This window comes from Bufo gargarizans, chromosome 10 (genome assembly GCF_014858855.1).
Source record: "Bufo gargarizans isolate SCDJY-AF-19 chromosome 10, ASM1485885v1, whole genome shotgun sequence".
Taxonomy (NCBI): domain Eukaryota; kingdom Metazoa; phylum Chordata; class Amphibia; order Anura; family Bufonidae; genus Bufo; species Bufo gargarizans.
The window spans coordinates 104,631,958-104,658,310 of record NC_058089.1 but is presented as its reverse complement, the minus strand read 5'-3'; positions in this window follow the sequence as shown (position 1 = coordinate 104,658,310).

Sequence of the window (26,353 nt, the reverse complement as noted above, 5' to 3'; positions counted from 1 at the left end):
TTCGGTCACATATAGAACCAGTAGTTATTTGATGTAAATAATGCTAAACAAGCGCGATCAATCTCAATAAGTCTTCAATCAGTGGTCATTCATTACCTGCAGAGAAACCCCCCCATGGACATGACCTGTGTCCTCCATTATGTATGGTGACTACGAATGTAGAGGTTTGCAGGGTTGCTTTAGAGAAGACATAACAAAATGCAGGATACCAGAGCGCTCTGCTTGTCACCCAGTTGTTCAAAGTAACTTATTCCCAACGGCACTGGGACCACACAGGTAACTGGGGAATTTTTAAATAAGCATTAATCCTGGATAGTGGTGGCTTCTACCAGGCTATTCTTCCATAAACCTCCCCTCCGCCCAGTGTCTATGTTATTGAAAAATCATTAAGAAAAGAGTGAGATAGTGATAGGTGATTGATGATAGATAGATAGATATATAGATAGATAGATAGATAGATAGATAGATAGATAGACCGATCATAGATAAATAGACCGATCATAGATAAATAGATAGATAGATAGATCATATATAGATAGATAGAAGAATAAATAAATCAGGGAGCACCGCTGTAAATCAAGCAAATGCTGGAGTGCCTGCGGCTGAAGGGCGATCCCTCAAGCCCACAAATACAAAAAATAAAGAAACTCTGTGGCACTTCCTCTCAGTGGGACTATTCTCAAGCAGTGGTTGGATAGACAGATAGATAGATAGATGATAATAGGTAGATAGATAGATAGATAATAGATTGATAGATAATAGATAGATAGATAGATAGATAGATAGATAGATAGATAGATAGATAGATAGTAAAAAAGTTCCAATACGTAATCCCAATGGTTTTACCACTGCAGGTCCCAGAAGTGAAGTGGGTTAAATTCACAATGTCAGTATACGATATATTCGGAACCGCGCGGTTAGATAGATAAATAGATAGACAGTGAACAATCTATCAAAAATAATTAATATAATAAATAAAGAAAGAGAAAAAGAAAAAATATAGATAGATAATAATTGATAGGGATAGACAGATTGATTAAAAAAAAAGAAAGAAAAAAGGTAGAGGAAAAAAGTAATAATAATAATAATATATATATATACACAATAGGTAGATAAGTATCAATTGATAGAGATAGATAGATAATAGGTAGATAGATACATAGATAGATAGATAGATAGATAGATAGATAGATAATAGATAGATAGATAGATAGATAGATAGATAGATACATAGATAGATAGATAGATAGATAGATAGACAGATAGATAGATAGATGATAATATGTAGATAGATTAGACAGACAGAAGATACATCCAGGTACATTGATAGAGATAGATATGGCTCTTTGTGTAGTGAAAGGGTTCAGAAAGAACAGAATTCACCTAAAGATCAATGGAAAGTCATATTACTAAGCTTTCAAATGGTACCTGCTAAAAATAAGGTCTCGGCGGAGTATAGCTACACTGGAGAACCGGGCGTATGGGTCTCAGGCTGATCTCCAATGACAGCTTTCATCTTTGTCTCCAAGTCACAGAAGGTCTCTATTGTTTCAGAATGAAGTGACACGGAGCACTCAGCTGCTTCCCAATTTCAGGAGTATAAATGACTGACTTGAGGACCACTTTGTTATATTGCCTCTTGTGAGACTTCCTGAGCTGCGGGTTTATTAAGCCCCGGCTTCTTGTATTGTACCTTTCTATACCGGATACAGCAGATACATAGATACAAGTTGGTCATGGCCTGCGTGTGGTAAGACTTCAATGCAGTTCTCTGAGTTCCTATAGAACGCCATTGTCTTGTGATACATAAACTTTACTGCAGTGAAGACATCCAGCTCCTTCTGTCTTCTCCTCCATACCCCCTTAACATCGAATTCTAATTGAGTCTAATGACATTTCTGGTGAAGAACTGAAACACTTCTGAATCTGAAGTCATAGAACGTTCCTCTCAGTCACTTGAGCTTGTGTAAACAGCTTTTCCTTAAGCTTCCTGACCTGAGCTATTTCCTGTACATGTAGAGGCGGCAGTGGAGCTGGATGTTACCACACAGATCACACTCCTCCGCTGTTCTGTACTGACAGACCCTGCTGCCAAATCAGCGCCATCTAATTCCGGTATAGAAACAGAACAACAAGAATAACCAAAGAGTCGGATTTGGCAAAAAACTGACAGGAAAGGAGCCTAACAGATCCCCATGACTGTGATGGAAGGTGTTAGGCTTCCGTTCAGGAGAAGATTTGTTTTTTATCTGAGAAAAAAGTCCTGCATGGAAGACTTTTCTCTCCATTATTTTTGACAAACTCTCATATCTATCATCTATCTATCTGTCTATCTATCTATATATCTATTTCCTATCTATCTGTCTATCTATCTATCTACCTTTCTATATCTATCTATCTATATATCTACCTTTCTATATCTATCTATCTCCTATCTATTTCATATCTATCTATCTATCTCATATCTATCTATCTATCTGTCTATCTATCTATCTATCTATCTATCTATCTATCTACCTTTCTATATCTATCTATCTATTTATCTATCTATCTATTTCCTATCTATCTATCTATCTATCTATCATCTATCTCTCTATCTATCTATCTATCTATCTATCTATATATCTACCTTTCTATATCTATCTATCTCCTATCTATTTCATATCTATCTATCTATCTCATATCTATCTATCTATCTAACTATCTATCTATCTACCTTTCTATATCTATCTATCTATTTATCTATCTATTTCCTATCTATCTATCTATCTATCTATCTATCATCTATCTCTCTATCTATCTATCTATCTATCTATCTATCTATATATCTACCTTTCTATATCTATCTATCTATCTATCTATCTATCTATTTCCTATCTATCTATCATCTATCTATCTATCTATCTACCTTTCTATATCTATCTATCTATCTATCTATCTATTATCTATCTATCTATCTATCTATCTATCTATCTATCTATCTATCTATCTATCTATCTACCTATCTATCATCTATCTATCATCTATCTATCTATCTATCTATCTATCATCTATCTCTCCATCTATCTATCTATCTATCTATCTATCTATCTGTCTCCATCTATCTAGTATCCATCGTTCCCTCTTTGTCCACATCAGGCTCCACATCTGTCTGGCCGAGTACTGATACGTCCCTCTACCCATGTTCCTCTATAGTTGGGCCGAATTGCTATTCCAGATTTAGAAATAGTTGATTGTCCCACCGTATTCTACAACAGCCATATTTCTTTCCATGCGGATTGTCCATAAACAGACGTCAGTAGCAATCGAATAATAACTATTTATTAGCAAAACAGAGCAATGAATGCATTTATTTACTGTTGACCTTTTCATTGTCGTGGAGTTTTCTCTTTAGCGGAATTGTAAGCCCCGCGGAGGTGGTGCATTCAGTGCTATACTGTAATAGTGTCGTATCAGGAAGGAGTTCTCCCCTAGAAGCTTATCTTTTACATACAGTATGGCAGCAGACAGATCATCATTTGGCGGCACAGGGGAGGCTCCATACGGTGCCTTTTTTTACAGGGTTTAATGTAGTCTGTCTTTTAGCCAAAGCTACAGGTTGATTCCAAAATAAAAAGTATAATGAATAAATTCTTGAAAGCACAATGTGAAAGCCAGGTCCACAGCTCACCCCCTGAAGCAGCCCCCCCTGTGTACGGCAGAGCTGCACGTCTGACCCCTAGACGTAGTGAACCCAATAGCTGTATAGGCAAAAAGTCCAGCAACCGCCAGTAGTAGTAAATTCCCGTAAGCTTTTTCTCTTATATACAGTTGCAAGAAAAAGTATGTGAACCCTTTGGAATTATATGGATTTCTGCACAAATTGGTCATAAAATGTGATCTGATCTTCATCTAAGTCACAACAATAGACAATCACAGTCTGCTTAACCTAATAACACACAAAGAATTAAATGTGACCATGTTTTTATTGAACAACACACCATGTAAACATTTACAGTGCAGGTGGAAAAAGTATGTGAACCCCTAGATTAATGACATCTCCAAGAGCTAATTGGAGTGAGGTGTCAGCTAACTGGAGTCCAATCAATGAGATGAGATTGGAGGTGTTGGTTACAGCTGCCCTGCCCTATAAAAAACACACGCCAGTTCTGGGTTTGCTTTTCACAAGAAGCATTGCCTGATGTGAATGATGCCTCACACAAAAGAGCTCTCAGAAGACCTACGATTAAGAATTGTTGACTTACATAAAGCTGGAAAGGGTTATAAAAGTATTTCACAGAGTTTCTGTCTGTCTGTCAATCTGTCTGTCTGTCTGTCTAGACGTTCTTTATGCGCGACCAAACGACTGGACCGATTCTCACCAAGTCACAGTTAAAGGGGCGGTCACAGTGAAAGTCACAGTTAAAGGGATGGTCACAGTGAAAGTCACAGTTAAAGGGGCGGTCACAGTGAAAGTCACAGTTAAAGGGGCGGTCAAAGTTAAAGGGGCGGTCACACTGAAAGTCACAGTTAAAGGGGCGGTCACTGTGAAAGTCACAGTTAAAGGGGCGGTCACAGTGAAAGTCACAGTTAAAGGGGCTGTCACACTGAAAGTCACAGTTAAAGGGGCGGTCACTGTGAAAGTCACAGTTAAAGGGGCGGTCACTGTGAAAGTCACAGTTAAAGGGGCGGTCACAGTAAAAGTCACAGTTAAAGGGGCGGTCACAGTGAAAGCCACAGTTAAAGGGGCGGTCACTGTGAAAGTCACAGTTAAAGGGGCGGTCACGGTGAAAGTCACAGTTAAAGGGGCGGTCACTGTGAAAGTCACAGTTAAAGGGGTGGTCACAGTTAAATAGGCGGTCACAGTGACAGTCACAGTTAAAGGGGCGGTCACAGTGAAAGTCACAGTTAAAGGGGCGGTCACTGTGAAAGTCACAGTTAAAGGGGCGGACACAGTGAAAGTCACTGTTAATGGGGTGGTCACTGTGAAAGTCACAGTTAAAGGGGTGGTCACAGTGAAAGTCACAGTTAAAGGGGCGGTCACAGTGAAAGTCACAGTTAAAGGGGTGGTCACAGTTAAATGGGCGGTCACAGTTAAAGTCACAGTTAAAGGGGCGGTCACAGTGAAAGTCACAGTTAAAGGGGCGGTCACAGTGAAAGTGACAGTTAAAGGGACGGGCACTGTGAAAGTCACAGTTAATGGGGCGGTCACTGTGAAAATCACAGTTAAAGGGGCGGTCACTGTAAAAGTCACAGTTAAAGGGGCAGTCACTGTGAAAATCACAGTTAAAGAGGCGGTCACAGTGAAATTCACAGTTAAAGGGGTGGTCACAGTGAAAGTTACAGTTAAAGGGGCGGTCACTGTGAAAGTTATAGTTAAAGGGGCGGTCACTGTGAAAGTCACAGTTAATGGGGCGGTCACAGTGAAAGTCACAGTTAATGGGGCAGTCACTGTGAAAGTCACTGTTAAATGGGCTGTCACTGTTAAAGGGGCGGTCACTGTGAAAGTCACTGTTAAAGGGGCGGTCACTGTTAAAGGGGCGGCCACTGTGAATGTCACTGTTAAAGGGGTGGTCACAGTGAAAGTTACAGTTAAAGGGGCGGTCACAGTGAAAGTCACAGTTAAAGGGGCGGTCACAGTGAAAGTCACAGTTAAAGGGGCGGGCACTGTGGAGGTCACTGTTATGGGGGAAACTGTTGATATCTTTTTACGACACACGGAAACTTAAAATGAAATAGAACAAATATACCCGTGCGAAGTCGGGGCCTTCTGCTAGTTTGTTATATAAATTAAATCCAGATGTGCAATTCGTTATACACTGACGCATTTCAGCCTTTAGCATAGGACTACGCTGTAGTCTAAAACACGTCAGCCTTAAACAATCAACACATCTGGAAATAAGAGTTATTTTTTCTACTACTGATGGCTGATGGATATTTTTCCTGTGCAACTGTTTGATAATGAACATATATATTTTACAGATGAGCGAAGTTTCGAAAAACTCAATTAGGCAGCTTCGCCGAACTTCGTCAAGAAAATCAGTTCGCTAAGAATTACATTGTCACAAATCACCTTCCATTGTATGGAGCAGGGGCAATGATGGGGAACAGTGATTGTGCGGCCCCTCCTCCCCGTCATCTGACCCCTCAGTTGACACGCTTAACGCTGATCGCAGCATCTGAGACTCACATTCAGATGCTTGGAGGTTAATCCGGGGTTAAAAAAATGTAAAAATAAAACGATTATGCTCATCTCATCCTCTTGCTCACAGAGAGACCATCCGCTCCTGTCTTGATTGAAGCAAACCCATCAAAGGACCTGCGGCGAGCATGACAACGTCACCACGTGATCACACTGGCCGCGAAGTGATGACATCATTGCGTGGCCAGCGTGATTACACTCGCCGCAGGTCCTTTGTCTGGTTTTCTTTTAATCAAGACGGGAGCGGACGGCCTCTCCACGATCAAGTGAATGAGGTGAGTAAAATTTTGTAACTTTAGGGAAAAAAATGTCATTACCGCGAAGTAGCAGTAAGCTCGGTTTGGTGGCAAATCAAATTCTTCCTGAAATTCGGATCAAAGTCCACTTTGGATACTTCTAATATTGTTACTCCCCCTTCTCTTGGAATACACTTAAAAATAATTTAAAAAATAATAATATCTATATATATATATATATATATATATAATAAAAATAAAAACCTAAATGACAAATGTGTGAGTATAAATTTTCCTAAAGTGTCACAGAACTTGGAATGTGTTGTATCAATATATTTACAAATACAAAAAAAAAAGGAAAAACAACTAAAATGACATTGATTTTCCCTCCTTGCCCAGTAGGTGGCCCTCTAGTGCACTCGTGTGCTTGACAGGCTCTTGTCACAGCCTCGGCTGCTCATACTCAGCTACATAAAACCCTGAAGGAGAGAAGATGATGTCATTATTAATGTATTATTTTTCGCTCTGCGTTTTGTGCTTGCCGAGCGCACTAACATGGTAGTTGACAGCATTCAAGTTTAATCTCAGCTCCTCGCTTGACTCCAACAGCTCAATTCGATGCAGTCTCCTACTTCTCCTCTGTCCCCGTAGCTGCGGCAGGCTTGGAAGCGCCTAGGTGTCACTCAATCAGATCTCTGAAGGAACAGCGAGGGAACTTTGCAAAGCCTTAAGGTGCTGAGGGTCTCGTTTAGACCTTTTGAAAACCACACAAAAGAAACTTGGATTCGATTTCTTCCATGGAGACAGTTGTACAGAAAGAGGAACGGAGAGAGCAGGCTATCATCATTGGAATATTACACTCTCTGCTCACATTCCCTCGACTTTACCGTTTCCGCAGCCAAATTGAGGCGTATTGATTGCGACTTACAGTCCCGCACTCGCCTCTTCTTTTCATGAGCTAACAATACGTTAATGGGAGAGACGTCCCCAACGATATCACAATCCTCGCAATAAATTGATGCCTAATTGATGGGCTTTCATTTCTGTCGCGGTGTTAACCCTTTGCATTCTTTAAAAAGGTTGTCCAGCTCAGAAAGAAAAACAAAAAAAAGGTTATCCCAGGATGAAAAAACATAAAAATAAGAGATCACAATCTATTTCTAGCAAAGCCAGAACAGAACCTCAGATGGAACCAGAGATCTCCCTCATTCAATGCTCCCATCGCTCTGCTAGATTTATTTCAAGGAGTGTGTCCTTCCTGATACAGCTCAGCGGGGATGTCATGTCTCTTGCAGCTTTATCCCTCCAAGACCTCTTGCACATGACCCTATGAAAAAAACGGATCCGCCAAAAATACGGATGATGTCCGTGTTTATTTAGTTTTTTGCAGAACGGAACAGCTGGCCCCTGATAGAACATTCCTATCCTAGTCTGTTATGCGGACAATAATAGGACATGTTCTATCTTTGAGAAACTAAAAAACGGAAATACAGAAACGCATACGGAGGACCTTCCGTTTTTTTTTTTTTTTGCAGATCCATTGAAATGAATGGTTGCATATACGGTCCATATACGGAACATAAAAATCGGAACGGAAACGAAAAAAAAAAAAGTTTGTGTGCAAGAGGCCTAACCATCACAACTCTTCTAATAGAAGATTGGGATGGTGGCAGTTGAAGAATTGGGATGGTGGCAGTTGAAGAATGGAACTGAGCATGTGCGTCCATCTCAGTGAGGTGGACAAAGGAATAAGTAAAAGAAGAACCAACAGGCGCCGCTATACTGATAGCATTTACTGAATAATTGGTGGCTATACTAAACTTTTAATTACATGCATTTTGGTCAAGGAGCTGGTTTGAAAAATGTAGAATATTTTTTGTGGGACAATCCTTTTCAAGAATTTTGAAATAATTCTGTTCAAGATTAGTGATAAGCGAAGTTTACAAAAATTCAATTTGTCACGAAGTGCATTTCTTTGTAAGTAGTAGGCACAATGATGGGGAAGGGCAATTGCTCTGCATTCATCAGTGATCGCGGCATCTGAGGATGAAAAATGAGGGCTTTCAGGGGTTAATCAGTTTTAAAAGAAATTAATACTCACCTTCTCAATTTCAGCTCGAAGAGTCCGCCGCAGCCGTCTGGATTGAAGACGCTGCGCGAAATCTTGCCCAGTGCGTGATGACGTCATCACGCTGGCCGGTATGGTGACATCGTATGTCACCGCGCACAAGATTTTGCATGGGATCTTCAATCAAGAGATGAACATGGGAAAATTGATTTGTTTCCACGAATCACAAGGAAATTCGGCTTTGCGGGCAAACTAAATTTTCCGTGGAATAAGGAATAAGAGAGAAATGGTGTAAGAAAAATTTATTGGAAAACATGCTCCAAAATTGTTATATTATAGGGAATACAACATGTCAGTTGAGCTATCAGATCCTCTTCAACTTTCTTAGCAAAGAATGCAATATTGTAGATTACACAATGGAGCTCTAATTGGTAAAATAAAATATAAAAAATTGATTATAAAAAATATTGAATTTGTTTTATTTAAAAAAAAATACAGTTAGAGGGCAATTATTTGCTTTCAATATTTGCACAACATAAATGGTCTCTTGTCATCGAAGCTAAATTATATTAAAAAAAATGTGTGAAAAGTTAAACTAGTTTCGAATATACAGTAAATGAATCGCCTTTTGTAGGAAACCTTTATGTCGCCCATATAAGTTTATCTGTCTAGAAACCATTCATTACATGTAGCAGCACAATGCAGTGTAACAGCAAAGAAACATTCGCCCACCAACAAAACCAGTAAGAGATCGACCTCACCTCCAGAAATAGACCTCCAGTGACCCGGCATGGAGACGGCGGCAGTTCTTACCTGAAAGAAGTCATTTCTCTAGGTCCTGAATGAGGTCACTGGATAAATAGATGAAAGATGAAAACACACAATGCCTTCAAAACATTTTTCGCCGGGTAAGTATACATCTCGACTTTGAACTGTAATCAATCCAGATGTCCTCAGGAACCTGTACCAGCAAAACACGGGGAGAAAAGAAAAGATCAAATGTTTTTTATCAGACGTGATTGTGTAATGGACGCAGATTTCATGCGGTGTTATACGTACAGCTGGACATTTTTTTAAAAAGAAAAAAAAAGGGAGAAAAAAAGTTAATGATTAATATTAATAAGAACGCTAATAATATTAAAGGTGCCAGTGCACGTTCAGGTTTTGTTCAGGCTTTTTGATGTAGTTGTGAAGCCAAAACCAGAGAGTATATAGAAAATACCGTACTCTACTGTTCCTCTTTTTTTTTTTTTATTCATTCATAACCGTAGAGTAAAATAAAAACTCTAGTCATACTTAACATTTTTTCTCTCCGCTGCTGCCAGCTCCATGCTTAGGTTTTCCTCATTGCTGTTTGTTTTCATGGCTGCAGAGGGGACATCCAGTGATTGGCTGCACAGTGACCCATCTGCATGAACTTCACCACTGCAGCCAGGAAGATGACGTGACTCATGTAGGATGGAAGAACAATACTGGAAGTGGAAGGTAGAAAAGTGGTAAGTATGAATTCTTTTGTTATTTTATCACATTTACATCTACTGCCCAAGATTTATCTCGGACAACCCCTTTAAAGGAAATGTGTCATCAGAAAATTACTGTTATGAATACAGATATGAAAAAGAAACATTGGTCAACGTTGGGGATTGATAAAAGCAAATCTGCTACCTATCTTCCTTCATCACTCTGATTATTAGATCTAAGGCACCCATGGTGTTCACCAGAGTCCTCCGCAAGGCTAGTTGGACTGTGGAGTAAGACGGTAAATTATAGGTGGAAGATCGCAGGAAACAGACCAATCAGATACCATGGAGTCGCAGGAGTTTAGAACAAGCCAGAGTCAAAGCCAGGAGAAGCAGTGAAAGTCAAAACAGTAGACAAGGGGTTAAACCAGAAACAAGCCAAGGAGTCAAGTCAGTAGAATCAGTAGAAACTGTATCAGCAGACAAGGACTAAATCCTGAAATAAGCCAAGGTCAATACACAGGGAGGTCCAACAAATGAAGCACTGTTCTGAGCACAAAGAGCAAATAGGAGCCAGGAATCCAAGAATCACAGGCACTGACAAGCACTGACAAGAAACTGTGATACGCTTACCAGCTGGCACTCGGGGCGTTTTGCATAGAAACCCTCCTGGAAAAGCTGTGCACAGGAATGTGGCTGGGAAAGTTTCTGACAGTTACCCAGTGTTTCAGTCACTTTTTATATTTACATTTATTTATATTTTTTTAAGAACGTTTGGTGATTTTATTTGAACTTTTCCATTGTCACTATCAATATTTAATATATATATATATATATATATATATATATATATCCTAAAATTTTAAATTTTCACACTGGCTCCTAAGGTTCATAATAGTCTGAAAATCCCTGTTCTGTAGAGGTCGCTTTTCAGCAGTCCTCTCAATATCATCAAAGGCAGCATATCAATGACAGGTATCACCCATATATTGGTAACCCAGGATCATTCCATTTAGAATTCAGATATTACATCTTGTCTACTCCCTTACCTGCACAATGATCCCTTCACAGGTCACAGAGCATGTCTAGAATACTCTAACATATACGTCAACATCTACCTTCTGTTGTGCTTGTAGTCCATGCTGCCTCTTGTATCTCTAAATCTCGTTAAATGGGTTGTGTCATCTCATACATTGGGGACATATCGCTAGGATATGCCACAATGTCTGATAGGTGCAGGTCCCACCTCTGGGACCCAAACCTATCTTTAGAACAGAGCCCACACCGTAACGGAGAGCATACTACGCATGGGCAGCCACCCTCCATTCATTTCTAGGGAAGTGCCGAAAATAGCCAAGCAGCAAGCTCGGCAATTATCGGAAGTCCCATTGAAATTAATGGGAAGCCCAATTTGCAAGTGCTGCCACCGCTCCATTCACTTCTATGGGGCTGAAAGGCATAGCCAAACCAGCACTCCGCTATTCTCGGTACTCCCATAGAAATGAAAGAAGGACAGTTGCACATGCGTGGTGCGGAACACCTTTACGTTGCAGGCTCCGATCTAAAGATAGGTGCAGGTTCCAGAGGTGATCCTAGTGATATGCCTCCAGTGTATGAGATGACACAACCCCTTTAACAGCAACTTAAAAAAAACGGTTCCCACTTAATCATGCACAGAAAATAATAAAAACAAAATCTACATTAAATTAGTAAAATATGATTGTAGCCTAAACCTACAAAGACTCTAAACTCCACTAAAAGGTAGGTAGCATTCTGTAAGCATCTACTTTGGGTCAGGACTCTTGACTCTTCTAGATGTTTCCATTCCAAAGTAGCAGCACTTACAAAAAAAATTCTATAGTGTACAAGCACGACCACCACTGATGGATTACAGGGTGGTCGTAACCATGGAAACATGCCATGTACAATGTGATGAAAAAATGAATCCGGCCAGCAAAGGAAGCAACATAGACAATCACAATACATTAGTAACTGCCTTGTATTAACTTTCTCTACATGACAAATGCTATTTAGGGTGCATTCACATCACCGTTTAGCTTCCCGTTCTTCTGATCCATCAGAAGAAGAGAGAAAGAGAAAAAAAAACAGGATTCTGTAAAAAAAAAAAAAAAACGGATCCTGTTGCATCAGGTATAAATAGGACTGCATAGAATCCGTTTTTTTTACACTATCCTGTTTTTTCTTTTTCTCTCTCTCTCTTCTTCTGATGGATCAAAAGAAAGGAAAGCTAAACGGTGATATGAACTCAGCCTTGCTGAAGTTGGACAACCCCTTAAACATTTCCACTCAAAACTTAGAAGAGGTGTCCACATCTTTTTGACTAAATAATTACATAAGTTCCGTATTATAGAGTCACTGGATTTAGTGTAATTCACCTTTAATGAAGTGAAAATATTAGCGGTTGCTCTCTTATCTGTAATGTCGGCAAATGCTTTACATATAAGAAAGGGGACACTGTCTGTTTGATAATATTTACAGCTGAATTCCCAAATTTGCCAGCCTGCTAGTTCATGACAATCTCCAGAAAGCTCCGAAATTTCCAAAGAGAAAAGAAGAAAATCAAACAGATGTATTCGCTTTTAAACAGAATGCACAACATGTGCTGGAAAATGAAAGCAGCATTTGGCAGAGTGAAATATCTTGGCATCTGTTCAGCATTCGTAAATGTGGTAAAATATTAATACAGCTTATAAAGTAAAAGGAATGTTTCCATATCTTTGCTTTGTTTGCTTTTAAAAATGGGAAGTTATGTCCACACGCTTTGTTTGTCCTGGCTTGTAAGCACGTAGAGATAGCCAAATTATGCATGCGAATAGTGCAAGCGATAAATGTACACTGCCTGAACGGCGGGCCGGGACCCGGTGACAGGAGAAGGAATCCCCGCAGTAATGCCTAAGAGTTGTATCTTATCTGAAAAAGCATAAGGACCACCTTAATGGGAGCTTATTTTGAGGCGGCAGATCGTAACATAATCATATCATTTGCAAGACTGGAAAAAGGCAACATAAAATCGTGCAATGTTGATCCAGAAGAAGAAAAAAACTCCATGAGATATGTGAACATACCAGGGGCGGACTGACAACTTAAATTGGCCCTGGAAAAAAGACCAAAAAATCGAGATTAACAGAAGGCCAGGACAACAGAAGTCGGAGGGGGCCAGAAGTACCTTCGTGCACCACAAAATACCTCCCCAGCAGAACCCGATACCACAGTGCAGCATAAAATACTGCAGACCGTGTCTCAGTGTTCAACTGTATCAGGGTCTTGAGGATGGTGATACAGTTGAATTCAGGAGGGCACTATGGATGCTCCTAGAATTAATTAGTACTGAGAGCATCAGATTGTTATGTACACAGCTGGCAGCTGTGAGGAGGGCTTGAGCTGCCCCCCTGGGCATTGGCCCATCCGGTAATTTCCAGTAGAGTCTATGGCCAGTCCCACCTTGGAACATACAGGTAGATTGAGTGGAACAAGACATGGCGGCTGTAGATGCAGCAGCTTAACTTTTTCAGGGATAACAGTAGATAATAATACAACTCTTCACCTCATAGAGGGACACACCTCATGAACGTTTCAACAGTAAGAACAAGGCGATGGTGGGATTTTGTACAGCCCACATCTAGACTACATACGTTGGGCATAAAATGGCCTTCTTCTCACCACTAGAAAATCTGCCAACTTCTCGGTGTTTCGGAAGTTGTCTTGTTCTGGAAACTATAGGGGAAGATTTATCAAAACTGGTGTAACGGAAAACTGGTTTAGTTGCCCATAGCAACCAGATTCCACCTTTTGTTTTTCCAGAGGAGCTCTGCAAAATGAACTATGGAATCTGATTGGTTGCTATGGGCAAATAAGCAATGCTTTTTCTTTGTACCACTTTTGATAAATGTCCCTCTGTTTGCTTCTGAGACCGGTTATACACACATGGGCTCACACTAGTAATTCCACACACAAGAACGAAACTGGTGGGAACAGGACTGACCTATAATCCCTTCCCAGACTCCTCCTGGGTGGGTCTAATAGCCATGCACACACCTTGCAAAGCTGTGCCCCTCCCTTACCTTTATAAACATGGTGGGTCAAGGACCTCTGACTAACTTGACAGCCAGATACTTTGTGCCTCCCAAAATTCCACTATTACCTTACACGTAATCAAAAACATAACCACAAATTGATGCCAATGTACTCTTTATTATATATACAGTTAACATTTCCAACTCCAAATCAGAAAAAAATCCTTTGATCTCTGACTCTTCTCGAGAAATCTAGTGACTATAAGATTTTACTCTGAAGAAATGCATCTAGGTCCCTCTTGAATTATTTTAGTGACTTCACCATCCTCATCTGTCAGAGAGAACCATAGTCTTGTTGCTCTTACAGTAAAGAATCCTGTTCCTAGTTAGTGTGGAAACCATCTTTGAAATGGTTAGATTTCACCCAGTAGATAGGCCAATAACAATGTGAGGGTGGCGAGTAACAAAGACCAAAAAGCATGCAACAACGTGACAAGAAAGGATGAAAGTGCGCATTGTAGAAGAAATACACTTGGAGAGTCATTTACGATGAGAAGTACGTCACTTTTTGGCGTACTTTTGTCACAGATTCGGTCGCAAAGGGGATTTGTGGCTGAATCTTCCACATTTTCCCGCTCACACCACTGAGGTGGTGGAAAAAGGGGGTTACCTGGGCTGGCCCATCATATTTTTCATTTGCTACGCCTGTTTTTGGTGTAAAAAATTACTTAAATCTACGTCAGCAAAGGATCTGGCGTAGCCTTAAGCAAGTCGCACAGCCAGCGCCTATGTTATGTAGAGATTTTAATATTTATGTAAATAAATTGCACAAGGAGAGAATAGATAAGCTCTGATATCACCTATTGTGAATGGTGGATCCTGTCTTATCTATACACAGAGGTGATATCATTACAGGTAGAACTAGAATAATATATAACTTATCTGAATAGACTGCAAAAACTGCAGGATTTTATAGCATGATCAAAAATTCATTTAAAATATGTTAAAGTTAAACATTATGTTATTTTCTGATGTCACATTTCCTTTAAGTCACTAGTAAACATAACCCAAGTGTAGAGAATTAGATCTAGGGAACCTAGCTACAGTGGTACGCTATTACTTCAGATGATGTTTCTATTGTTAGTAAACATTTCCTGTTCTGTAACCCTTGTAGCTCCTCAGGGTCGTCATCCAGCTTTCCAAGGAATAACACCAGGAGCTGGACTATTTGGATATTTATTAGTGTTGATAAAGCATGCTCTGCTGAACACCAGTTCGGCTCAAGCATTGCTATGCTCGGCCGAACCGCGTGTGCTTGATTCAGTGAATATAAATGCATTTTGCATCTATTTCTGAAAAGTTTCTGCTGGGATTTGAACTCCCAACCCACTTGTACGTTAGAGGAAAGGACCTTATCCACTCAGCTACAAAGCTGAATGCTAAATTGTGTCTGGAAAAACCTCATAGTAGTTTCTGATTTAGTGAGTATTCCTATTCAGCAGAAGACTTATTTTGTTTTCTGTGCAGGTTATCACGTAGCTATATAGTGTAGTATTTAACATCCTTGCCTCTAATGTACAAGTTTGGGAGTTTGAATCTCCGCAGAAACTTTTCGGAAACATATATATATATGTGAAACCGGAAATGTAGATGATGGATGCGCGGCACTCACCAGGGTCAATTCGATGCTTTTATTTTGCAATGCAGCAAAGTGGATCTGTGTGCACTGGCTGGGGAGCGGACAGGTCCAGGTGTGTCAAGCGGTGACGGCCGTTTCGCGCAAGTCGCGCTTCCTCGGACCGCTGCTCATGTGCCGGCGTACTGACGTACTATTTAAAGGTTAATCCGGGTCATCGCCATGACAACCATGGACGCTCCCCAGGTGCGCACAATGAAACAAAACAGAAAGGGATCAATGCAGTGTTATACAAAGTAGCTGCAAGTTATTGCAGCAAAATACTAACTGGCATACCTTAAATATCAAGAGGAGGGGACAAATTCCAATGGCATGGAAAGGGAGAGCAAAGAGTGCCAACAGTTGTGGAAACACACATTTAAGTAGTGGTTTGAAAACCCGTTCCACAAGGGGGGCAGAGGTGGGGGGGGTTTGTTGGAGACAATGGCCAGGAAGAGCTGATAATAAAGTTGTGATGCATATGCAGGTTGTATATATGAACGCTAAAACATGCTGCTACCTAAACTATATGGAAAAAGGGGAGTGCTAAATTATTTTCAAAGGAAGACCGCCATGTCGTTTTTGTCGTTTAGACCATGCGGGCCCATGGCTCCCGTTTTAATGATCCATCGAGCCTCCCGCTGCAACAAAAGGCGGTGGCGGTCCCCGCCCCTGGGGATGGGGCCCACCGCCTCTATCCCAGCGAAGGAGAGGCTCGATGGATCACCTTTGTGGGCAGAGCGTACGTGGTCAACAAGGCGTGGAGAGCCATGTCCTGTCCTAATGGAACCGAGATGTTCCCGTATGCGCTCAAATAGGGACCTGATGGTCTTACCGATGTAAAACCTGCCACAGGTACATGAAATGACGTAAACGACATGGGTAGTGCGACATGTAATGAAGTCATTCACTCGATGTGTGACGCCTCCTAAAGACAGCGATTTCGCCTGTGAGTTGTAGCGGCAGAAGGAACACATCCCACACTTGAAATTGCCTTGTGGTCTCCTACTTTGAAGCCAATTTGGCTGGTGGAGCCGTCCCAATGTGCTGTGAACTAACCTATCTCTCAAGGTGTGACATTTTCTGAAGGCAACTAATGGTCGTTGGGAGACTATATCTCCCATGCTGGAGTCACCCTTCAGTAGGTCCCAGTTATTGAGTACCGCTCGTTTGACAATATCTGCCACCGGACTGTACTTGAAGATGAAAGTGAACCTATCTTCATTGTCCTTGTGGACCTGGTCACTAAGTAAGCTATGTCTAGGGCGGAGAGCCGCTCTAAACATAGCATCAGTGACATCTCTTTTTGAATATCCTCTCTCGAGCAACCTGTCTCTGAGTTGGTGGGCCTGCCTATAGTAATCCTTCTCTGTACTGTTAATCCTGCGGAGGCGTATAAATTGCCCGTACGGGACAGCATCTTTAACTGCAGGGGGGTGGAAACTGGTCTGGTGGAGCAGCGAATTGGTGGCTGTCGGCTTGCGGAAACCTGTTGTCTGTATGATACCATCAACTACGGAGACCTTGACGTCCAGGAATTCTAGACTGTCACCTCCGAAGTTGAGGGTAAATTTCATATTCATCTGGTTGATATCATTGATGTATTTCACAAACTGAGCGCACTGAATTTCGCTGCCCGACCAGACCAGAAACACGTCGTCCACGTACCGCAGGTAAAGGTGGATGTATCTAAGGAAGGGGTTCTGTATGGAGAAGACGTAGGTCTCTTCGAGTACCGCCAGATACAGGTTGGCGAAGGTACACGACACCGGAGTGCCCATCGCCGTACCTAGTATCTGGCGGTACCACTGACTTCCAAATTGGAAGACATTATTAGATAATATCAGGTCAAGGGACTCATGGATAAACTGTGAAAAAATGCTGCCTTTATCGGAGCTGCTGAGGACCCTCGCTATGGCTCTAAGTCCTGCGTCATGTGGAATTCTGGTATATAGGCTCTCCACGTCTAAGGACACGAGGTGGAATTCCTCCTGCCACTCAAGCGAGTTGAGGGCACGGAGGAAGTCCCCGGTGTCCTTTAGATACGTGGGAGTGCCTTTTAAAAGGGGCCTCAATAACCAGTCTACGTATCCCGAAAGTGGTTCAGTCGCTGATCCCATGCCGGAGACGATCGGTCGTCCCGGGGGATGGGACCGCGATTTATGTACCTTCGGCACGAAATACCAGACTGGATTCTTGGGAAACTTGGGGACTAACTTATCCAAAATGGTTACAGGGAGAAATTGTATCTCTATATATTTCGAGAGAAGAGAACATATCCTAGTAAGTATCCCTGGAACAGGGTTGTCGCCTAGTTTCTCATAGACATTGGTGTCTCCCAAATGTCTAGAGGCTTCCTCCAGATAGAAGGCTCTGGTCATCAGGACCACATTTCCCCCCTTGTCGGCGGGCTTAATCACCACATCTTGGAGGCCTGAAAGCCAGCGTAAAGCTGCCTTTTCCTCTTTAGTAATATTAGGGGGTGCCACCGGATATATCAGTGCACGTACATCCCTAATTACTCTTTTATGAAAGAGGTCAATCGCTGAGCCCGCCGGCATAGGGGGAAGAAAGGTGGACCTGATGCCACCTGAAAAGGGCACTAAGGGCTCCAAAGGCTGTGCACTTTCACTATCGAGACCCGCTAGAAACTGAATGCAAGAGATCTCTTCAGTGTCAAAGCGGTGCTGGAGGTGAAAGTCGGTACATGTCATATGCGCTGGGATCTCGCCTGGTAATGGCTGAGGGTGAATTGAGCTGCGTTCCGAGAACATTTTCCTCAGGAACAATTTACGTATGGCCTTATATAAGTCCACCTCAAAGTCGACTAAATTAAATTGTTCCACTAAGCTGTATCCCAATCCTCTTGAGAGGAGTGAGATACAGCTCGGGGGTAACACGTGGGTGGTCAGATTAATGATGAGATTGGGACGGTCTTGTGTAGATGGGGATGTTGAGCGTTCTTCTACTGCTTCCACGTCACTTGTCGCCGTCTTCTTGTGGACTTGCGGACTTGAGGGTTTGTTCCTCTTGTGCCCTCCTCGACCCCTTCTGGTTCTCTTCCCAAAGGGGGAGGGGCGGTTCCGTTTTCGGATAAACTGGAATCAGAGTCGGTCGTCCAAAAGTCACTGCGGGTGCGGCGTGGAGTACGGCGAGCACGGCCACGTTTTCTGTTCCAATCGAATACTCTGTCGCTTTCGTAGTCATTCTTATCACGGAGAAACTTGTCTTTCTTCCTTTCTTTAATATCACTTTGTGTCACAGTGAGTTTTTTGTTCAACCTTTTTTCAAAGTTCGTATATTGCAGATCTGTCATACGTATTTTAAGTTCTGCCTGTGCCTTTTCCAAGGCTTGGCTGATCTCTTTATATTCTTTCTCGTTACGTAATAATACCATGTTGAGTATTTGTCTAGAGAACTCGGCATGCATTTGTTTCCATGCCTCTACAAACTCCCCGTCATCCTCATACTGATGTATCTCTTTGTATATTCGTAAACCGCGGGGTACGCGGTTGCTCTCTTTATAAGAAGTCAGGGACTTTATAGTCCAAAACAGACGAACCTCTCTGTCTGCTAATTGGAAGATCTTCGCCTCCAGTGATCGGGTGCTCATAGAGACAACATGATCCCGTTCATTACACACCGTAAAGAAGACCTCCGCCCCCTCTCTGCCTACGTGCAAATTGTGAGCCGCATCTTCGGTCGGGCTAACCGGTGAGGCTGGGGTGATGGACTCTTCATCTGGAGTGTGCTCTGCTGCAGTAGACATATCGAGCTGGTGGGGAGGAGAAAAGCAGAGGAAACCAGCGGCACTACTCCTGTAAGGGACACCCTCGTACCTCTATTGATCGGGAACTCCTGCGACCTGCGGCTATAGGGACCCGGACAGCGTGGTGCTCAGCGTGATACAAGTATGTGAAACCGGAAATGTAGATGATGGATGCGCGGCACTCACCAGGGTCAATTCGATGCTTTTATTTTGCAATGCAGCAAAGTGGATCTGTGTGCACTGGCTGGGGAGCGGACAGGTCCAGGTGTGTCAAGCGGTGACGGCCGTTTCGCGCAAGTCGCGCTTCCTCGGACCGCTGCTCATGTGCCGGCGTACTGACGTACTATTTAAAGGTTAATCCGGGTCATCGCCATGACAACCATGGACGCTCCCCAGGTGCGCACAATGAAACAAAACAGAAAGGGATCAATGCAGTGTTATACAAAGTAGCTGCAAGTTATTGCAGCAAAATACTGACTGGCATACCTTAAATATCAAGAGGAGGGGACAAATTCCAATGGCATGGAAAGGGAGAGCAAAGAGTGCCAACAGTTGTGGAAACACACATTTAAGTAGTGGTTTGGAAACCCGTTCCACAAGGGGGGCAGAGGTGGGGGGGGTTTGTTGGAGACAATGGCCAGGAAGAGCTGATAATAAAGTTGTGATGCATATGCAGGTTGTATATATGAACGCTAAAACATGCTGCTACCTAAACTATATGGAAAAAGGGGAGTGCTAAATTATTTTCAAAGGAAGACCGCCATGTCGTTTTTGTCGTTTAGACCATGCGGGCCCATGGCTCCCGTTTTAATGATCCATCGAGCCTCCCGCTGCAACAAAAGGCGGTGGCGGTCCCCGCCCCTGGGGATGGGGCCCACCGCCTCTATCCCAGCGAAGGAGAGGCTCGATGGATCACCTTTGTGGGCAGAGCGTACGTGGTCAACAAGGCGTGGAGAGCCATGTCCTGTCCTAATGGAACCGAGATGTTCCCGTATGCGCTCAAATAGGGACCTGATGGTCTTACCGATGTAAAACCTGCCACAGGTACATGAAATGACGTAAACGACATGGGTAGTGCGACATGTAATGAAGTCATTCACTCGATGTGTGACGCCTCCTAAAGACAGCGATTTCGCCTGTGAGTTGTAGCGGCAGAAGGAACACATCCCACACTTGAAATTGCCTTGTGGTCTCCTACTTTGAAGCCAAATGTGAGCTAAATGTGGTGAGTGCCGCGCATCCATCATCTACATTTCCGGTTTCACATACTTGTATCACGCTGAGCACCACGCTGTCCGGGTCCCTATAGCCGCAGGTCGCAGGAGTTCCCGATCAATAGAGGTACGAGGGTGTCCCTTACAGGAGTAGTGCCGCTGGTTTCCTCTGCTTTTCTCCTCCCCACCAGCTCGATATATATATATGTATTTAGCCTTAATATATTTACATATATTATTATATATTTAGAATATATAATATATTATAATATATGTAAATATATTATGGCTAAAAACATCAGTAGTGGTTTCCCACATATTATGCATTGATATATATCAGAAGTATGAATATATATATATGTATTTTTTATTTTTTTATTATAATTTTTTTTGTTTTTTGTAATTACACATTTATTTTGTGCCATACATTTTTTACAATTACTAAAAAAAATATAAAATATAATGTTTCTGTCAGGATTTGAAATCCTAACCTTGTACATTAGAGGCAAGCATGTTAACCACTACACTATAGAGCTACATGATAACTGGCACATAAATATAAAATAAGTCTTTAGCTGAATAGGAATACTCACTACATCCGAAACTACTATGAGGTTTTTCTGACACAGTTTAGCATTCAGCTTTATAACTGAATGGATAAGGTCCTTTCCTCTAAGGTACAATGTTGGAAGTTTGAATCCTTTAAAAAATGGAGATTATTTTTATATATATATATATATATATATTTTGTAATTGTAAAAAATGTATGGCACAAAATAAATGTGTAATTACAAATATACATACATATATATATATATAAATGTCAAAAATAGGAAGAACTCCAGGAAATAAATAAATAACAATCACCTTTTATTCACCCATGTGGGCAGCGCTATATATATATTCATAATTCTGATATATATGAATGCATAATATGTGGGAAACTACTACTGATGTTTTTAGTCATAATATATTTACATATATTATATATTCTAAATATATAATAATATATGATGGCTAAAAACATATATATATACATATACAGTATATATATATATATATATTTATACATGCTAGCTAATGTACAATATTGGGGGTTCAAATACTGGCAGAGACTTTAAAAAAAATAGATTTAAATACACTGGGGTGTCCCCAAGCACAGCGACTCCTAAGGTGAACTAGGGTCCTGACACCCTCCCCTCTTTAGAGCAGGGGGTGCCTGGGGTTCTCCCATTGACTTCCATTGTGATTGGGTATCGCAAGTGTTCTACACGAGCACTTTGGTGCTCGATCAATGCTGATATTTATCACTACATGGCTAGCCAAATTCGGAAATTCAGCAGTCTGGGAAAGTTGAGTATTTTATTTTTCATGCTCTAATTGTGATATAAGATAAAAGAAGAGCAAGAAAAATAAGGAGATAAATTGAGGTTTCATATAATTGCTCATTTATTATTTTTTATTTGTTTAGATTCCGGGTTTAGTGTTCATTTAATCTTATGTGTATGATTATCGCACACATCAGATTCTCAACAGATCCCACCAGATGTAGTTAGATCTGCCAGTGGTCTGCAGATAAATATCTCATGTGTATGGCCCGCTTTTTTGTCCTCTGAACAGCAGACAAAGCAGCACAGAGGAATGAGAAACCACTTGTCAAAGACTGAGCTAAATGTGGAGAACTCACCACCCAGTGGTTGGAATGTGTATTGAAGCTTGTCTTGGGCTTAGTTAACATATCCTGATATTATGTTGAACTGATTTCAGAATTTTTTTTACTCCCCTACCAGTTTGGAGATTGAGTAAGGGCTGAATGCATTTGACTATAATCTATAAATAACTAAAACAATACATTTACAGAATATCATTTATGTTTAATAAAATAAGCTATTATATATTATGAGTAAGGTGTGACATTAAGAGATAAGTCTTCTGCTGTCCCATTATATCTGAATATCTGAAATAAAAAATAAGCTAAATGTCTTCATTACAATTTTTTTTCATTTTTTTGCAATCCTGTTTTATGCCAATTTATGTGTCTATGGTTACAAAAGCTCTGTGTAGTCCTGCTAGCTTACAGTACATTTGGAAAGCAAAAAAGAATGGGCCAGATTATATTTATGGATTTGTCCAGGATTTTTCCCACAAAAAATATTCTATAGCTCTACACGTGAATCTGAATACTTGTGTTATTGCATGTAATTAAAAATTTTGCAAAAAATTATTCTACAGTTCTACACGTGAATCTGAATACTTTTGTAATTGGCTGTAATTAAAAATTTTGCAAAACTAGTGTGTTATTAAATAAAATGTATCTGCATAGCGCCACCTGCTGTTTGTTTGTTTTTTAATTTCTTTGTCCTGCTAACTGAGAAGGCCACACATGCTCAGTTTCATCCTTCAACTGCCTCCTGAGCTGTGATAAGGAGAGCTGAGACACGCCTCCTGAGCTGTGATAGGATGAGCTGAGACACGCCTCCTGAGCTGCAGCAGAAGAGACACTCCCCTTGAGCTGTCAGCTTGATATAAATGTAACAGAGCAATGAATGTGGAGATCTCTGGATCCATGTGAGGTACAGGGCTGGTTCTAGCTTTGTTAGAGAGAGATTGTCATGTACTATATGATGTCTGATTTTCATTTTTTACATTAGTCATGGGATAACCCCTTTAAGTCTGTATTACATAGGCATATGAAGCAAGTGATTGTCAGGAGAGAAGCGTTCCTTCCTGGCAATTGCCTGCTCGTTAGTAGAGGAGAACCATGTTATTATATGCAGCGATCTCCTCTGCAGCATGGGGAGGAGAGATTGCTATGCCATCACTTACTGTCTAGAGGCTTCCCGGCAGCAGGTCGTTATTAGACAGCACAATCTGCCGACGGCAAGCGCTGGCATTTTTTCAAGCACGCTTGACTGATGAATGAGCGTTTGCGCGTTCATGCGAATGCTCGTTAGCGATTATCAGCCATAAAATCAGCCAGTGTAGTACAGCGTTTAGGTCCAGCACAGGAAATACACAACTGCAGATAACAGGCCATCAATTGTTTCATCTTGGAATACTTATTTTTCTATTACTGTAGGATCTGACTATGAATGAGCGAACCCGAACTGCAAAGTACCCGGACCCGAACCCGGACTTTCTGGGTTCAGGTTTGGTGTTTGGGTGATTTTTATCATTTTCCATTTTAACGTAGTTATATCGGAAAATAATAGCATTCTTAAGACAGAATGCAAAACAATATGGCCATTTAGGGGTTAAAAAAACAACTCACCTCATCCACTTGATCGCGCTGCAGCAGCTTCATCTATCTTCACTGAACATGACCTGCCAAAGGACCTACGATGTGGGTGATGACATCACCACACTCTCCCAAGTAAAGTTTGGGTCCCCATTGACTTCAATGGGGTTCGGGTCATTTTCGGCGAAGCCGAACTTCCACATGTCTACTGCATATGAGTTGTAGCCACAAGATGCTAGGATATTTCTGACCGAGACTATCTGCATAGTTGCTTCTTCTGAAGTGCATTCAAGCAGGTTTTGGGGGCATTACATGGCAGAGTCGGGCTGGGCTTACATATGTCACTGTATTTGGACTTCATAGGTGGGTTAGCATTCATTGTGATTGCACAGTGCCATGGTAAAATCCAGTCTTTCTCTGTTTGCACGCTGCAGACCGGCTCTCCTGTCTTCTGCTGCTCCTCTATGTCTGGATTTTATACCCGTCTTGATTTGTTGTGCACTGCGGGCAGCCGCAGGAGCAGGCTTCTTGTTAGCAGACAGGAGATAAATAGAAGTATGTCCGGCACTGGCATTTATGGCTGCATTTTGTGAATCATCACTGACTTGTGTGTATGTTTGTAAGCCACAAATGCATTGGTTATAAACTCCTCTCATGAAAAATTCAATTTCTAATACATTTCTACTGATATCACAAGGAGATCAGAACATGACCCCGTTACCAAAATACATCTGTTTGGGATAAAGATGCAAAAATGTGCTATTTTGTGGATTGATTAGCATTTTGGTTTTGATTAAGGCTACAACTCTAGGATAACTGTTAGCAAATCGATTCTTCTATCTATCTATCTATCAATCTATTATCTATCAATCTATTATCTATCTATCTATTTCCTGTCTATCTATATATTAAGATTAAAGTTGAAACTCTAAGATAATAACAACTCAGCTTCTTCTATCTTCACTGAACAGGACCTGCGATATGCATGATGACCACGTGAGAGATTGCGATTACGTCATTGTGCACATCGCAGGTCCTTTGGAAGGTCATGTTCAGTGAAGATAGAAGAAGCTTCTGCAGCGCGATCAAGTGGATTAGGTGAGGTTTTCTTTTGCTTTTTGTTAATTCCTAAATGGCCATATTATTTTGCATTCTGTCTTAAGATATATATAACCATGTTATAACGAAAAATAATAAAGTGAAGTTCGGGTCCCCATTGACTTCAATTGGGTTCGGGTTTGCTCATCCCTAACTGTGGGTATATCTTGTGTTTTTATACTCCATACAGCTTCACACCTTTTCTCAATCAATTTGAATAGTAAGAAGGTTAGTTCAGAGGATGTTACATCTTGTCAGCCATATTACTTCTCTTGATGCTAGTATCTGCCATCCAAGCCTAGCCTCTATAAATCATCCTGGAATATCTTCTCCCTTTCCTCGGTCAACCAATCGCTTTCACTCTCCTTATACAGAGAGACCTGACAAATTGCCTGTAGCTCTAGCTCTCAATGTTTTCTTCTGTCTAATCCCTACATACTTCAGGTATGGTATGTTTTTTTGCTGTCAGTGTTAGGATGAAGCCCAAAGTGTATTACACTGCAAGATACAGAAGATAGAAATGCTAATGACATTTACATTACCATGAGTGGTCTCCAAGTTGTGGCCTAGAGGCTAACAGCTATGCCATGCCCCGATCCAGAATTGCTGCTTAAGACAATGGGTGTTTCAGTCATCAGATTACTGTACTGGGCCATGTAAACCTCTCGTAATCCAGACAGAGAAATTGTTTCATACTGTTGATCAGTTATCTCCAATGTGTGGGCCTCTAGTGTTGCTAAACTAAAAACCCCCTATGCCAGGCATCCTCAAACTGCGGCCCTCTAGCTGTTGCAAAACTACAACTCCCAGCATGCCTGAACAGCCTACAGGTATCAGCCTACAGCAGGGCATTGTGGGAATTGTAGTTTTACAACAGCTGGAGGGCCGCAGTTTGAGGATGCCTGCCCTATGCCATAACAACCTGGGAGGTGTCCTTTTTTTTCACTTTTGTATCACCACAAGTTGGAGATCAACAACACTATAGATGCTAAATAAACAGACAATTCAAAATTTTTAGACCAGAAGATAGCATGTTAGAAGAATCTACTAGATCATAAAGGGTTAAAAAAAATATTTTCTAAACCTCCCCATTGCTTTTTACTTCCTGTCCTGGTTCAACACACCGGAAATGCCAATCATTGGCCAAGGAGGGTCAACACCAAGGTCAGTGATTGGCTGAACAGGCAATTATGGCACGTCAAGCTGGAACAGGAAGTGATGAGAAGCCAGGACCAAAGCAGCATCTGATGGCAATGAAGGGGGATCAGTGTTGTTGAATAAAGTTTGTTTCCTATATAACCGTTTATAACCCTTTTTTAGCAGAATAAATAGCCAAGAACATCCCTTTAAGGGGTTGCCGTAAAGACAGAATGAGCAGAG